Source organism: Cyclopterus lumpus, chromosome 16 (genome assembly GCF_009769545.1).
Source record: "Cyclopterus lumpus isolate fCycLum1 chromosome 16, fCycLum1.pri, whole genome shotgun sequence".
NCBI lineage: Eukaryota > Metazoa > Chordata > Actinopteri > Perciformes > Cyclopteridae > Cyclopterus > Cyclopterus lumpus.
In genome coordinates, this window is record NC_046981.1 from 7978190 (window position 1) to 7996347 (window position 18158).

Below are 18158 nucleotides of genomic sequence, written 5' to 3' on the forward strand. Positions count from 1 at the left end.
TTATAATGGGTGCATTTCAGACATACTTCTTTTTATCTGAGATTTACAAATAAGGTTTTTAAATAAAAGTGAGAATTAAAACCAGATGCGATTTAAACATGAAACGTAAAATATGACCAATCGACAACATGCAGCCTGGACACAAGTGAAAGGCTTTTCAGTGAGTGCAAACACATTGATATTCATAGTACAAATATGTTCAGTTAGAAGAGTGCACCACACGCATGCACATACATCAAAACATGACTGTCAAGGGAAAGGAGATGAAAAAAGTGTCAGACAAAAATGCATGTCAGCTCTGAATAAAAAATAAACTGCCTTAAAATCCTTAATCTGCATTTATCTCTTGGGTAAAAAATGTAAAAGATGAAAATAAAGAAGAAAAGTAAATCACCTTATAGTCTGCCTCTTCTTTTCTGTTGCCAGTCAGAGGGAGTCTGTGTTTCCTCTCTCTTTCTCTGATGGGTCTATGCTGGGGCCAGACAGAGAGCCCAGCGGCAGGTAGGTTACAGACAATAGTATTGATTCCATTTTCCTGCTCTCTACCTGCCTGACGAACACCAACATCTAAACAGCTGCTCATCTTTTGTCTCTGCAGGGCTGCATCACCAACGCTCAGAGCTGCAAACAAGAGGAAAATAAAAAGCAGAGTAAAAAGCGTGCTTCAAATCACTACCAAACCTCCCAGTGCACATGCTATTCAACACTTACAGACGACACACACACAAACACACACAACACGCGCACACGCGCACACACACACAGACAGACTCTCATTTACCCTCCGTGCTGGCATTCTTGATCTTGTCCGTCTCTTGCATTCATTGTACCTCAAAGTCTCATCTCTTCCTTCCTCTCTCCCTCTTTTTACACTCCTTAGTCGTCATCCTTCCATCTCCCCCCTTTCCTCTCACGTTTTCAAGCCTCACGTCCTCTACTAAGCCCAGTCCCCCCACCCCCCAATACAGACACACACACACACACACACACACACACACACACACACACACACGCACGCCAGTCTGTGAGCTGTGTGTGTGTGTGTGTGTGTGTGTGTGAGTGATGGAAAGAGAGAGTGAATAAGAATGCAGAGAGTGCATGCATGTGTTTGTATGTGTGTCTACGGAAAAGAGGAACAGTGTGTGTGTGTGTGTGTGTGAGAGAGAGGGAGACGATGGGGGGAGGGAGGTCGGGTGGCAGAGAGGCAAGCAGAAAGTGGGGATGGAGGGGGAGGGTCAGAATCTCTAATAGAATGAGAATAGAGAGAAAATATGAAGCCCAGGAGCCTCGTGAACCTGGGAGGCTGACATTACTGCCTCCTCCTATGTGTACAAGCAATCATACCATCATCAAATTGATTACAGGATTTATGGTGTTGATCCAACACAACTGTAAATTGCAGCGGGAGTGACATCAAACGCATTAAATAAACCCATCGTGGAAAGCTTTGCCAATTACAAGGATGCGTCTTCATAATACAGCTTAACTTCAGAGGTGGACAATATGCAGTTTGCGGTTCGGTACATTCAAACTGGTACAAATGTTTAAACGCAATGAAACACTGAGAAAGACACCCACTTCGTGATGCATGCATAACAAAGAAATTGCATATTTAATGTCATATTTTCTGTCAGCTGCTCAGTCAGTTCATGCGTAAAAGGTAGTTTTGATTTTAATATTTGTGCTACTCTCCGAGAAGACAGAGAGTTAAAGTTGTGTTTGTTGGATAACTGAATAATTTGGTCCCGAGAGGGATTCAGAAATGAAAGTAAATCTAATTTAGACCCAGGGATTGGCTGTCTGTTCAGCGAGATGGAGCATAAACACTACACTTGATATGTAAGCATCTTTAATGGCCCTTAAGTGTTCAGAGAAAATACTTACTTTTTGGCCTTAACGACTGAGACTTGTCATAACACCTTTCTGATGGATTACTGGTAAACACCCTCACTAACAAAAATGAGGGTATTAAATGGAGAAAAAGGACAAGTAAGCACATCGATCGCTCGTGGCATGTAGTAAGAATTAAAAAACCCTCTCACTGATAAGCAAGAACTGACAAACTGCATATGATGGGAATCGATTGAGACAAACTCGTCCTTCACCTTTTTTTCTAAAGGCTTTCAGATGAGGCTTCGGTTTCATAAATATGCACGACGAGCATCTGACCTTTCAGGAATGTAGGTTAGAATGAAAACACTGCACTATACATTCATAATACCAAATGAATATTCATGATGAACTCACATTGCCTATAGACTAGGCTGTGTCAAAATATCAGCGGGTATTCGAGACACAGTAAAGCTGAATGTATTTCCCGCTTTGATCCTGTTATTATGTATTATACTACAGGACTCTTCACATCCTCCGGAGCCCCAAACACACTGGAATGCCATGCGACCTGAATTTCATAGCAACAACATGCTGATGACGTTAGCAGTATCTATGATGTGTGCTGCAGGTTCTGCAACATCCCTTTGCACCCAATATGAGCTCCTGTGCGTCTGATCCTGCATTATCGTCACCAAGACCATTCCTGTACGTTAGGAAAACTTTTGACTCCGGTGGTGAATAGATTATGGCGTGCAGGAGTCTCTCTCCTCCGACTGTCTCTTGCCACATCGCTAAACTGCAGCACGGTTTTTTGAGACGTCGACCATCTGGACGCCAATTTGACTTAAAAACCTCGAAAGGGAAGCTCTCTCTGGTATACTAATGTATAGTGGTCTAAGAATAATTTACCAGATAATATACCAGGTTCTAAGAATATTATAACAATAATAACTGATATGCGATATAAGAATGTGCCCCAACCTGAGAATGCAGAATGTTGAATACAGGTGTGTGCGTGTGTGTGTGTGTGTATGGGCAGGTGTGCCTGCGGCTGCACTCTGCAGTGCCACTGAGAGACAAAGCACTGGGAGTGCTTCACAGAGATGACATCATCAGTCTGTAATGGTGTCTGCCGAGTCCTTTTTAGGATGATCAAGAAAAGGGAGACGGCAAGATTTTCGGCCGCACACTCCTCATCACACCGGTTTATATGAAAGTATGTAATTGCGCAAACAATAAGGTATTAAAAGGAAGTCATGGATGCTTAATATCGGGAGAGGCTGTGGCCTTTTGCACGCGATTCCAAACTTGAAAGACAATTGGAAGAATATTTGCACGTTTGAGATTATGTTTGTATAACAATCTGCTCCCACATATGCACAGTTTGCAGCATCTGCCAAGCTGTAAAAGGAGTCAAGTATTATCGCTCACATGTACAGCCCATCTTTACTACACTGGTGTATGAGAGAGCGAGAGACAGGGAGGATGAGGCAGGGCAGGCAGCTCTTCCTCCCATGTACACTATCCTTGCTCCACGCACCTTACAACTCTCAGACGTTCAGCTGTCTCTTCTGGCAGGAGAGCAGCGTTGTGCGGTGGATGATAAAGAACGCTTCGACTGCCGAATCAGCACAATTCTGATATATGACCCCATCCTCCCCCTTTTCTATGAGGGGAGGAGAGCCGGCTATAACGCACTGCAGATGGCTGCTGTCTCAAGCACCAGTCTGACAAACAGAGGGGAAGGGAGGCGTGGGAGGAGAAGGGTATTGAAACTGGAAAAAATGTGTGCGATTGCGTTTGCTGGCATGCATGTAGAGAAATGCACAAAGTGGTAACATGGAAGTACAGTAGTAGTAGCTTGTGTGTAAAAGTACAACTTCAGCCTCATCTACTTGTTATAACATATGCTGGAAATAGCCTTATACGTAACAATGTACAGTCAAGCACAGGGAATTCATCATCACCATTACAAAGCAGTGATTTATGTGTGACTCATGTCATCTATATGTTTTATGTTGTGTTGTTGTTGTGATTCATTCAGGGATGAATCACAACACAACATGAAATATATAAATACATATAATGAGTGCAGGTTGAGTTGTCTAATTTTTTTTAAATAAGTTGCCTGTCTGCTATATGCAGAGGAAAACATTCTAAATTGGGGCTTTATTTTCAGTAATTGTGTGACTAATTTTGCATCATTTCAGTGACAGATTCGTTTTATAGGTTATAGATATATATATACGTATATATATATATATATATATATATATATATATATATATATATATATATACACACATATATATACGTATATATATATATATAGAGAACCTAAAAAACGTCCTCTCTTAAAAGCTGCAGAATGAACTACTGAATGGCCGTCACACAGCAGCACACTTACCAAACATGTCCAGTTTGCAACAGGTATTTCACACAAAATGACAAACAGGCCCATGGGGAAGTTAGAAAGACTTCCTCCAGGACTTTGCACAAACAGGAGAGGGTCTGATTAGACTTTCAGAGGATCGACATTGTTGCAGTTGAAAAGAACGATTAAAGTCATTAACCACTAGGAGATCCTCTCACGCAGTAACAACATACTTACCTCTCTGCTGGTGGTACATTAGACGTGGCAAGGAGTGACTCCGCAGGGAAAGCTAGAAGGTTGTAGAGTTATCTCCATGCTGTTTATAATGCGAAACCATACAACCAACTACCTCACACTGCAGAGCACAGGACTGTCGAGCTGATCTCCAGACAATATCTTCCCCAGCAGGGACGAAGGTGTGTGTGTACATACTCTACGTCAGGCTCCTGTCTACCATTCAATTGATTCTCTATATTGATTACCCTAACTTATTTTCTGTGTGAGCAATACATTTAAATCCCTAATGCCCTCCCTAATTCATGTAGTCAGTGGTGTGTGTCTATGTGTGTGTGTGTGTGTGTGCGTGCGTGTGTGTGTGTGTGTAGTTATGGTAGACATATTGGACCTTTTTGTTTTCATTATTTAGGTGAAAAAGAGCTGTTTAACTGACGTTGCCTTAAGAGATGCAAATGATGGAAATGAAAAGTGAAGCAGCTACAACATGGCATTTATATTTACATTTAAGTTACTTATTTTTACAAGAAACATAGACAATATGGCACCCTTAACAATTCATTGTGAGGCTCTTCCTATTGTGAAAAATACATGATTTTCTGATTTGAATACCCAGGAAATGGGGAGCAAGGCTGCACTCATGTCTGGGTTGAGAGGACCTAATCTGAGGGCCAACAGGTGGAGTACTACAAACGCTTCATTTCATATGTTCATTCATAGTATTTCCATCTATTTCTTAGGAGTTGTTGCCCTCTACTGGAGACTATGCAAACTCCCTCTCACTTCTCTATTCTACTTCCCGTCCGTGCTCTGTTCTGTCCTAGCATTGTTATATAAAGGATGTTGCAAGTGCACAATATTTAATCACCTAACATCCTGGAGACACTTGAACTATTATTCTCACGCTTTACGAAGCCATAGTCTTCATGTCTTCGCACGTACATGCTAATTACATTCACACAATGCTGTCTCATTCTAGTTAAAAGCTGACAGGTTAAATGCCATCTGTCATAAGATCAACATCCAGTCTGCCGTACGCTGTGACATCTAACTCTGTTGTTCTCTTGTGACAATACTACATTCCAACAGCTATAAGCCAGGAGTTACTTTACTCTGGGCCCAGAGCCACGTAACTGTACAAAGGTGATATGCTATGTAAATGTATTTAAAGATTTCAACTGAACCTCAACAAAACAGAAATATATAAAAAATGCTATCAACACAAAGATGATTTGAGTATTGCAAATATGTTACAAAAAATAAAGAATGAAGCTAAAACATCTCCAGAGTCTGCAACAGTGACTAAAGAGCTCTGCGGTCTTAAAGCCCTTTAGCCAATTGGGCAATGTGCTGGTGTAACTGTAAAAATGTTGCCAGGTGAATTTGTTTCCCATTTCCTCCCCTTTTTTTCTTTGGTATGCGTTTAGAGACCTAATCCTCCTCCATCTGCTGCTCCCAGTCGCTTTTACACTCCTGGCCCAAAGTCCCCCCCTCACTCCTCCTCCTCCTCCTCCTCCTCCTCCTCCTCCTCCTCACTCAACCTTTTCTATGCTTCCGCCCTCATGGGTCCTGATTTCCCGCCTCTTACTCTTTTAACCACCCTGTCTTCATACCCCCTCCTGCCTCCTTTATCCACACATACCCAAAGACTCCTCTAAGTTAAAGCCAGAGTCTGCAATATTTTCACATTCAAATCACGCAGAAATGCAGTGTAATTGTGCCAGTGTCAGCTATCCCTCTCTCCCTCCCACTCACTCCTCCCTTCAGCAGGCCTGTCTGAGTGTCTATACAGTGGAGGACTACTCCGCCAAGACAAACTCGCTTCCTCTCATACTTCATCATCCACATACAGTGACACACACATTGGGATCCCACTTAATGGTTACAGACCTTCATATAAACAATTCACAGATTCACGAGTCAGCACAACACAACGTTCTCCCCTTCAATGCTTTAATACTATATGCTGTAAAATGAACATGAGGCAACTCAGAGAAAAGATAGAAAACACTTCTCAAGGCTAAAGTACCAGCTAATTTGAAATGTGTGTCAAAGCTGCCAAGTTTCTATATCAGATATCTGCCTTTCATTGGAATAAAACATCTCTGAATGAGGGGAGCATCACTTTTATGTTGCACGTTTGTAATTTTAGAGTATAACACTTTGATCTGCTGAAAAATGCACATGATTTCCCAGGTGAGAGCAACGCTCTATCCAACACTAATCTGCTTTGGTTGACACCAGCTTCACATAACAAGATGGCAAATTGAATGTTGCCATGGAAACATTTTGCCTGGCAACTCCAACAGCCTGGCAACTAGCCAAACTGTTGCTATGGCACAGCTGTCAATCTACGTTTGCTGGGATTGGTGTGCGTCTGGCTTTTCTTAGGACCGCCCTATCAAAGTTTCCAATGAAATGCACGATGGAGGAATTTTTTCTAAGGTTTTGAGGCGGTTGAGTTTGGCATTGGTGGCTGTTTGAATTGGCTATCTTAAGTATCTTTTAAGGTATGTGTGTGTGTGTGATGGTGTGTGATGGTGTGTGTGTGTGTGTGTGTGTGTGTGATGGTGGTATCTAGCAAGAACAAACGGGATGTCCTATAATTATTCCAAATAAAGCAGCCCAGAAGCAATGACATCCTACCGTAGAATGTTATGTGTTTTACTTTGAATTTTTGTATACAATCTTATTTTATAAATCACAGTGGCTTGCTATTTATTTTATATTTAACTGACTGTGTACAAGCATTACTGACTTTCAGATAACCATGATTACATAATTTTGTATACCTTCTCAGATACTTTCTTGCCAAAATCATTCAAGGACAAATGATCCATTTAAGATAAAAGGCCTAAAGCTTCTAAAAGTTATCCTAATCCTGTAGGCACGGGGGCTTAAATGAGTCACCACATATGTATGTGTGTTTGCAAGCCTGGTCCTTGGCTTACAACCTTTCAAAAAATCATTTGAGATACAGAGATAATGAGTAGTGGGTAAGCACACTGAGCCTCCTTTGTCTCTTTTTGTAACAGACTTTACTACTTTACCTTCCACTCCAACATTAAAAGTCAATATTTTTATAAACACAGGCAGAAGAGCACTTTCTTTGAAGACTAAAAGGAACTATGTGTCAAAGTTGAGCTTTCTCAAACAGCTTATAATATCAAAACATGTCAATTTTCTAGAAGAGATTATTTTCCTTTCCTGAAACTGCAGCATGAATACATAACGTGTGCAAATAAAAATATAACTGTTGGGAACTTGTACTGTGTTCAGACTGTCAGTGCAGATTTAGTTTTAGTGAATTTTTCCCCTCATGAAATTCTGACATCATTGATATATCTCTCAATGTAGAATATGTGTGTGTGTGTGTGTGTTAAAGAAAGGGAAAATAAAAATATTGTTGCAAAACATGATGTTAAAATATTTAAACTCACATTATGTAATGTATAAAACAGAGGGTGCTTGTGTTTGTGCATTGACATGTGACATTAACAGGTTTGTGTGTGTGTAGGCACACATGTATGTGACAAGTAGATCCATTCAAAGCCACATTGAATTATTTTCTAAGCCAGTGGTTCTCAAACTGTGGGCCGCGCCCCTCTAGTGGGGCGCAGTGGTATTACAGGTGGAGCGCGCAGGGTGGGTGGGGGGTGGGGGGGGGGGGGGGGGGGGATTTATTGAGAAGTACACAGACATAAAACTAAGTCATTAATAAATACATGGCGAAATGCCTGTACCTTCGTGTAAATGTTTACGTTACGGCGTTAACAGGTGCGTGACGGCCACGATTCTTGGCACGTCCTACCTCAGTGAGATTGTTTTGTTTAGTTATTCACAGGTTGCACTTTAGTGTTATATATTCAGTGCAAAATAGGTTAATTGCAGCCACAATAAGCTATGTTTTGCCAAATATTAGTTCTTTTTTGCACAGATATCGACTTTGTTTGCTAGATTTTGTAGATTCATGAAGAACATATGGATAGATTTATGGAGGCTTAGTGAACAGATAAGTGGATATGTAAATTGTTAAATAGATGTAGAAGTGAAATGCATAACATAGATACAGTATATTGTTACCTTGAGATCACTGCCTTGCAGAGTGTGGCAGATGTTCCTCAGACATGAAGCAGAGGCCAACTGAAACACACACACAGAAAACACACACAAATAGGTTAGAAGGAGACAAGCTGGCCTCGTGAAATGAAAGACCAAGAGGTCGCCGGTTCAATCTCTGCAACAGCTGAGCTGTCACAGGACAAGACCATGAGAAGCTACTGACTTGCTTGTGAGCTGCTCAAGAGAACAGCTAAAATATAACACCCACTTGTCACTTTTAAAGTCATTTCAAACCAGAACAAAATATAGGATTGTTATCCTGTTGTATTCTTATCTTTAAATCACATGATAAGAAAGACAGCATCTAATCTACAAAAACAAACTATTCACTAAGGAAGAAAAGGCGTGCACACAGGATCTCTGGACTCCGTGTAATGTGGAGACTCTTAGAGGGATTTGATGTCAGTATTGAGTTATAAGGAATGTAAAGAATACAAGTAAGGTACTGTTCACCATAAACGGAAATAATCAAACAGCTCCAGTCCAAGTGATATAATATACAAAATATAATGTGAGAGATGAATCCATCTCTAACTTTTGTAATAATTCAGACTTGCAGAAAATGGTACTCGTGCTTAGAGCTGTGGATTAAACTATGTTATGATTAGCCTCTTTTAAAAAGCTGCACATAACACTCAAATGTTTTGCCATGCTTCTTGAGTGCTGCCCTTATTAAACTGTTTGATATTTACAGAATTACAACAACACCATTGAGCATATTGTAAACACTTGCTGTTTGCTATTTCTCCATTGGATGATATCATTTCAGTGTTTTGCCGCTTGAAGATGTCGAGGATGGACATTACTGGTGGCACATAAATTCAGTTTCATGCTTATTTTGTCGGTCTAAAATTGTCTGGATAAACATTTGAGAGTGTTTGAATCTTCTGATTTATCGGAAAGCAATCTCGATGCACACATGCGTTCTGCAGTGTGGACAAAGCGATGCACCAGCTTGGAGAGCTAAGCCTCCTGCTCTGGTTTGATAAATATAACTTCAAAAGAAGCAGCCAAACAGCTTTAGCTGCCCGGCTGCACAATGAGCATAATAACTCCCCACCCCCTGGGAGCTTCAGCCTAGTTCATTTACCCTTGCAAAGCGCTGCCATGTCTGTATGTGCACATGTGTCTTTGTTTCACTGCGAGCCTCTCGGAGGCTCCCCACCTTCTGCTCTGTACAAAGCGGATGTATAGAGGAACCCTTTGGACCCAATTTTTTACAGAGGAAATGCATCCCCCTCCCTCGCCTCCCTTCTATTTGCCCCTCACATGTAATGCCTGATTGACCACAGCACCCCTTAAAGAGGTCAAAGGGCAGACAAAACAGTCTGGTGTCATGGCAACCTGTGTGCCACCAACCAGAATGGGAAGGGGGAAAGCAGGGGGGGGGGGGGGGGGGGGGGGGGGGGGTCCAATGAGCTGTCAGTTAAACCTTTGAGAATGCTGCTTTGTGTTTCGGTGAAAGTGTGTACAACATATAACCACATAGGAGCACACATAAAGCACCTGCACTATAAAAAGGACCCTCCTAATTTGCACTCCAGAATTATCAAGCCAAATCCCTCCGCGCAATGCAGTTAAGTCCGTATCAAATGGCGTGCATGCTGATGTGCGCTTGCTGTTGCTGCACGTGCACGCGCTTCAGAGTGCGTGTTGTTTCGTGTGCACGAGAGACACTCCTGTGTAAAAGGTTCTTTGTGACCGCTCGATGCAGTGGCAGTGTTTACGTGATGGGTAAGGGAGGCTAACGGATAATTGGGAAGCAAATGCATTCAGATCAATACTAAGCTGAGAGAGGTTGAGAGGGGAGAGTGGAAGGTGGTGAGTAGAATGGGAGGGGCCACAAGAGGGACTGATTAATCATCCCTGTATTGTTATTGACTTTCTGTTAAAGGGGGTGAGTCAGACTGTGAATTATGTGTTTGTGTGTGTATATGTGTATGAGTGTGTTACACGGTACTCAATGAGAGCACGAAGTGATCAATTACAGTCCTAAACTTCCCAAAGGCCTGGCACTGTTGCAGGTTTAGTCGTGCTCGGACTACCTTTTTCATTCCCAGTGTGTCGTTTCAACTTTAAAGCAGTTAGTTTGCATATTCAGCGAACCGTGAAAGATTTAATTATTCATGTTATGTAAAAAGAGCCAACATGCTTTTCCAGTTTCAACAGGAACAGGGAAGCGAAGGAGGCGAACAGGAAATCCCCTGTGAGGAGTTAATGAGGAGCTGACGACCGAACAGACACAACAGAGAAGGAGGGAGGGAGGCTGTTAGAGGAGGAGGAGGGGAAACGCTGGCCTGACATCTGACCCTCTGGCTGTGACCTTGTTCATTGTCTAAGGGAGAAGAAACTGGATTCACCTGAGGACCGGCCACGTGTGAGCACACACTCTCACACACACACACACACACACACACACACACACACACACACACACACACACACACACACACACACACACACACATGCGCACACACACACACACGCCACCAATGCCAAAATCAACAACAAATACCTAATTAAATATATAAAACTGACATAATTAGTTTCCAATTATAACAGCACGACGCCAACATCATACGTTGCCACAGGCAGTGTTTAATTATGCCCTTTTAATAACAGCAACTTGTCAGAGGACAGAAGGTCACGCTAACTGAATGAAAACCCCATTTAGTGTTACCTTGAACTTGAACAATGAGTCTGGTGTTTGAGATGGGGCCACTTCCTGACCTTTCCATCCCTCTGTGGAAGCAACCAACCGCAGCCTCTCCTTTCATCTTACAGATGTGACCCTGGCGACTCACACTGACCAAAGAACAGCCATTAACGGCAGGTTTTACTTCCACAATTGGCTTCTCAATCTTTGACTTGTAAAAGTCAGTTTGCTGTGATATCTTATTTACTGGTGTGTAATGTTTCTATCACTTCAACCAGTTGATGCTAGCCATCAGACAGGAGTTGATGTGACTGTTGGAGCCCTGAACCACAAGGTTCCTTTTCTAATGATTCACTGAGCAGACAGACAATAAAGACAAAAGATTCCTCCCTCTCCCTTTTACCTTCATTCATTCTTGACTTCCCATTTCTCCAGCATCAAACCCTTCCCTCCTCCTTCAAGACGCTTTATCTCTCCCCATCCCCATCTTTACGCCTCCTTCTTTCTTTTCCCCTCTTTCTTCACACCGTACCCACCTCTTCTCCTCTGTCTGGCACACTTGAGGCTGACACCTACGGCGCAACTGCTGAGCATGTGTATCACCGCAAAGCATAATGGAAAGCATTGTGAATGCCATGCATATGTTGCCAGAGGAGACGCAATGACACATAAAACGACTTTATCTTGAAACTTCTATCTTTACACGTTTCAGGGCTATAACAAATTTGTATTTGTATTTCCCTTTCAATTAATCCATTATTTATTGCAACGACTCAAATGTTAGACATGTTAGAAATGCCCATCGTTAATTCAAAACATTGTCAAATTATTTTTTTTGTCCTACGTTTGTGGAAACAGTTAAACAAAGTTTACTCAGGTTCACTAATTAACACGTTTGTTTGAACTGAACTGAGATAACCGACTGGCTGCAGTGTTATGATTAACTGACCGATAGAGTGGTATCGATCTTCTCATTTAACTTGAAAATACATTTTGTGCATTCCTCAAAAGTGTTGATGTTTTTATCAGAGCAATACAGCTTAGTGACAATCCCAACATCTGATACGACACTGACGACAATGTGAAGGTGGGTGGGGACTATTTCCTGGTCCACAGTCATGGTCCTCATGAGAAGTTATGAACATACAATGCCTGATGACATCAACAAAGCCCATTCCTCAGGAACCTGCTCAATAAATCATACATGACTGACATACTTAAGAGGACACAATGCCAGCAGGAGAGAGAGCGCTGTGCTAGAATAACCACAATCGCACAGTTTCACTATCTATCTCTTTTCACCCAACCCCAAACTCCTGGAGCTCTTTAGATGTCTCTGAGACGTCTGAAGAGTCTGAAAGGAGAGGGGAGACGGAAGAGGATCAAAACTCCAGACAGAACACAGAAGAAAGAGACGAGATGCAAAGAAGGAACGTGCCGATAAAGACGAGGATCAAATGTAGAGGGAGACGGAAGAGGCAGACATGAGCAAAAGAGGCGAATGAGATAGTTTGGCGAGGTAAGAGGCAACACTGAGACCTACTAGTGCAGAACTGAGGAATTCTCCCTGCTGACTCCAAACACATTCCTCCAGCCTTCAAATATTAACCCCCACCTCACCATCTCGGCCTCCTTCTGAATACACGAGGCAGCCACCTGGGCCCTCCATGAGGAAACTATTCATTGACATCAACTCGCGTACTGGAAGAAATTCGAAGACTGCAGTGGAAGGGAGGATAAACAGAAAACAGCTTATATTCAACGCGGCACAGCTACACACCACACAAATACCAAAACGTTAGAATTTGTACTCAACTTGCTCAACCAGAGTATTAAGAATAGCAAAAATATCCATGCTGCTCATTCTGAAACAAGGGCCCTTTGCTGCCTTTGAAGTTTGTTGACTGTGAAGAGAGAATATTTGTAAGGCAAATAGGGAGATGTTTTAGGTCTATTGTTGTTTTTCAAGACCAAATCTTGGTATTAAACTGATCAAATGCAGAAATCTACATTCAAATGTACATAGAACTATGGAATTATTCAAAAGTATGTGATCTGAGAGAAATCTACGGACATTTACATTTACTTTATTTTCTTGTAACAATTAAATGTTCAGTAAATAATCTTGGTTAATCTTAAAAGCTCACTCAACTGATAGTTTTTTTTCAAATTAATTCCTAATTTCTTTTAGATTACTGTTCTCATATTTTTGGCCTTAATTTAATTTGGTCACAGGGGAGACGGTTGAACCAGAGACATTGTAGTTTATGTAGTTCAAGTCTGAGCCCCTCAACGTTTTGAAGTTGATACTGAAAGTTAAGTTGAAAAGAAATTTCAGCTGATTCTTTTAACATAAAACATGAACAGATATGTTTGATGAGTGTCAATCATTTTTAAAGTTGGGACCATGAACTGTATGTGCTGAGCGGGCAGTGATCTTTAGTGGATAATTTATGTAAAGGTGACGTTGTTTCTAAACAACCTCAATCATTTCTTTGGCATTTCTATATTGCAGCTTTGTGTTACTCATGGGCTGATATACTGTATATGCTGATCCCAAAATATGATATAACCCTATATTGGCCAATACGTCAGTGAGGTGGCTCTACTTCAACATAATCTCTTCTTCCAAGTGATGTCCAAGTGCCGTGTGTAGTAAATAAAGAGTATTATAGCACATGTGTAATCATTATTATTCAAATGAACCTTTACCTTTAAAATACTCAATTACAATTAGATGTCCTGCATTCAAATTGTACTACTATTGTAGTATAAGTAACAAAATATTCCACAAGAACCAAAAGTAAAATTACTTATCATTCAAAAACGTTATATTATTTTATATTATTGGATAAATATTATTGTTTATAAATTAACATGGAAAGAGCATGTTAATGTAGTTGGTCGGGGTGGAGCTGATTTTAAGTATTTTATGTACCTTTGGGTTAATCTATAATCTATCCTATTTTACAAGATTACCATATGTAAGTAATTGGCAACTACAGCTGTGTATATAAAAGTGAATGTTATACAATTCTACACCTCAATAGAGAACAAAGCATCTGCAGTAATCAATGATCTCTCTAGATCATCAAAATCGCCGAGCAAATGACGATAATATCAAGCCATGCCCCAACTGGAACAATGCACAAGAACTTCACATCAGATTTACACCGGTCAAACGTATTGCTCTGTGCGACAGAGATAAATATCATCTGCATCTAGCTTATAGTAGAAATGCCCTGTGGGTATCCAGATGGAGCGCTCTCAACTTCAGCCCCATTTCAGCCCCCATGTCCTAGAGAAGGCCAACAAACACTGAAGCAACTAGAACACCGAGTCCGGGGGGAATCGCTCTCGCTGAGACTGTTTGAGAGCGTTAGTACATCCACAGTGGTCACATGGTGCAATGCTTTCTCTCCCTGCTGCCTGGTGTGTGTGTGTGTATGTGTGTGTGTGTGTGTGTGTGTGTCTCTCTTCCCATCTCTTTCACACCCGAGCTACATAATTGATAGCGAAGGCAGAGTTATGTTTTATAAAGTGAAACACATTAATGGCTTCCTCCGCACTCTAAAGTTTAGATGTGCTGGGATCAGTAAGTGGCGGCCTCAAGTTGAAGAGGCTTTAAATAACCGATACGTTCATTGTCAGTTCAATAAGCCAGAGTAATCCACTATTTCTGCCAAAGTATTCAGTATTGTTATGGAGAAGCTCTTCATTGAAAATAGACTGAATGTTTTAAATACTCATATGCTTTAAGTGTTATAATATGACGGACGGTCTTAACCAGCCACTAAAAAAAGGTTCTTATTCTCGCTTTTCAACTTGTTTGAGAATATTTTATAAATTAAAAAAAGAAGCTCCATATTTGATTCATGAAATGTGCAAAACATAGCAAAAATGGTGTATGACAGTGATTGTTCATTTTAGGTTTGTCCTTCAGAAGACAATATCCAAATGATCAGTGGTGCTATGTGCAAAAACTATCAGCAGGCTTTCCCCTCGACGAGCATCACAACGTGTAGCCATCGGGTTTAAGGATTTCACAGCGCACAACTGAACATGTATACAAGTTTCTAAATAAAGTGGTTTGATACCAAAAGAAAGAGTCAGCTGTCAGGTGTATTTGGGCATCAGGAGACAAACAGACTCTAAACTGCTGAACTGGATGAGCGTGGCGGTACATAAAGGGACAGGCTACACGCTCAATTGTGCCGGCTAAATTGCCACATCGAGCTCCCGCTGCTGTACACCATCACACCACTCGCTAAGTCAGGCATCAAGGTCAGTGCGGTACAGTCGTCCTACGTGTATGTTAGTTTATCGGAGCCAAAACAATTGGTCAATTGACAGAAATAAATCAGTAACTGTAGTGATAATTGATTAACGGATAAAGCAAAAGTGCAAAGAATTCAGAGGTCCTGACTTCTCAAATGAATATTTACTAGTTTACCCATTACTGTGATAGTACATCAATTGATTAATCAAAACAATATTTAGACAAATTGATAATGAAAACAGTCCATGCCTCATCAGCATATTACCTAAAATTGTAATTTTAATCTGCTTTGTTACTTTTGGCCAAAATAGTCTTGAAAATAAAATGTGTACTCTCTGCTTTTTAATTACTTTACTTGCCATTGTAAATAGTTCTCCACATTGAGACTGAGGTGGAATATTCTCCTCCTGAACAGCATCATAAATCAATAAAGAGTTACTTGAATTTTAAGTGATTTCATTATTCAAGTTCATCTTTTAACTTAAAGACCCCATGTTAACTCAAGTCAAGATAAAATATGTGCACATGAATGAGGCCCAATGTGCAACTGAGCATTTCTGTATTTGGATAAGAACATCGGTTCTAAAATGTGTTGGTGTTTGACAAACCTGCTTGTTTTCTATTAATTGCTCAGTTTATCATCTTCAACTAGATCCACCAAAAAACAAATATGTTTGTTGAACTGTCCTTCTGTGCAAGCCGGCCGCTGCTAAATCTTCTCTCTGGATGCAAACCAGCCCCCAATAATCAAGATTGTCTTCCAGAGACTTTGGTTCCAGTATTAAGCCGCCAGTTAAATCTGCATTCAGACATAACTATCAAGACTACCATCAGCCCGCAGCCACCCACTGATCCACTATTTCTGCCCTTTGCCAAATGGCGCACCCTGTTTTAGAGATAACCGGGGTGTCTTTGTGAGTTTGTTTGCATGCGGTCAGGGGTACGGACGCTGAGAGCTTGTATCAAGTCTCCATGGAGATGGAAACGGCTTGTTAAGAGCATGAATAGACTGAGAATATATCACAGGTCCTCGATCGCACATGCGAGGGACAACAGTAACTTGTCGATATTAAACAATGGAGGCAAAGCCGAGAACTAGAGGACAACAAGGATGGAGTGAGAGTGGCATGGGCACAAAGCGTATTCGGAGAGGTGTTCGTGGACGCGGTGAGACCGTTGAGGGACAACACACTGAGACCACAAACAAACAGTCAGGGGAAGTAGAGGGTGGGACGTGTGAGTTCCAGAGTCGGGAGGATGACGGCCAAATAATTCAAATACTATGTCATCTTTTCAACTGTTTCACATCAGCTGAAACTCGGAAACCAAAGTCAGGCCAAAAACATTCACTCCCTCACAGAACTTACGTAAAGATTTACAAAGACTGATCGAAGCAGAATAATAGCACAACTGGGCCCCAAAGGCAGTGGGAGGAAGGAAAATGACTTTAGGTACAGAAACCAACAGAAACCATAGCAGAACTGAACAGAGAAATAAAGAGGAGATCCACAGCAAAACACAAAACAGAAATCCTATGTGGGGATGCTTACTTTTTCAACAGCTCAAGGACTTAACAATGAGGACTAAACAATGCATGAGAATTAGGATTCTTTTATTTGAATTGTTTTACCTTTTCCCGTGTTTCTTTCTCGTTTCCAACTTGATTCCTCCTCCCCGTCCCCTCTTCTTCACTCTGGAGTTAGTGCTTTCCCTCCTGACATGCAGCCTTGCCTCTCTATTTCACTCCGTTGTTGCCTCATCTCCTTTTCCTCAGACACCATTTCTCTTTTCTTCACCCCTCCAACGCTCAGGACTTTGAAGGGAATGCCTTGTGGACAAAGGAGATCAACGGTTGGGAAAAAAAAGTACACCACTGAGACACACAAGTCTCAGTGGTGCAGAGAGAGGTGAGAAAACGGAGAATGCATCAGTTATTGTGTGTGTGTGTGTGTGTGTGTGTGTATCTGTGTGTGTGCGTGTGGGTTAGAGAGTGTGCATGCATGCAGGGTAGGAATGAAGGAGAGAGGAAGGAACAGATATTGAAGGAAGCTGGAAGGGAATAGGAGGAGTGTACGTGGAGAGACAAAAAGGGGAGGAGACATTTTTCTCCATTTTCCTATTCACATTTCTTTCTAACACCCTCTTTTTGTGAAATGATTCCCATACTGTCTCCGTGTACACAACTGCCTTATCAATACGTCATTATTCTGCCACTCTCAGACTGATTTCCCCTCGTCATATTTCCCCCTTTGTTTAAAGCCAGCTGTGTCTTTAAGCTCGTGCACTTGAACTCAGAGTGCTTTTCTTTTTCCGTGTACTTCCCCTCCGCTGGCCCCCCAGCATACAGGAAAGAGACACAGCTTGCAGGGAGAGAGTGAGAGGGCGGGAGAGGGGCAACGGGGGGAGAAATGCAGATGGGGGAGGGGGAAGGTTTGTAAACGGTTGTTCAAAGCTATATGGAACACTTGGAAATCAGTTCAAGAAATGCACAAGATTTAAAAAGATATGAACATGTACAAAACATTTGAATCAGAGCATCAGATTTCTTCTCACATTTAAGGGCCGTATCAATATTAAAGGGCTGTCTAATGTGTTTGTAGCAGAGGGAAGAGGATATACTGCTGCTGAAATATTGATTTGCGGTATAAAGTATATCCATA

The 18158-nt window shown here is 41.4% G+C and overlaps 1 long non-coding RNA gene across 1 annotated transcript; it reads right to left on the reverse strand.

Annotated features, from left to right (window-relative positions):
* Nucleotides 1-482: 482 nt before the first annotated feature.
* Nucleotides 483-17279, reverse strand: LOC117745217. Its single transcript, XR_004611217.1, has 3 exons — nt 17129-17279; nt 8525-8584; nt 483-621 (listed from the first exon to the last, which is right to left on the reverse strand). It is a non-coding gene; the product is annotated as an uncharacterized LOC117745217 (long non-coding RNA).
* Between the last annotated feature and the right edge of the window lie 879 nt (nt 17280-18158).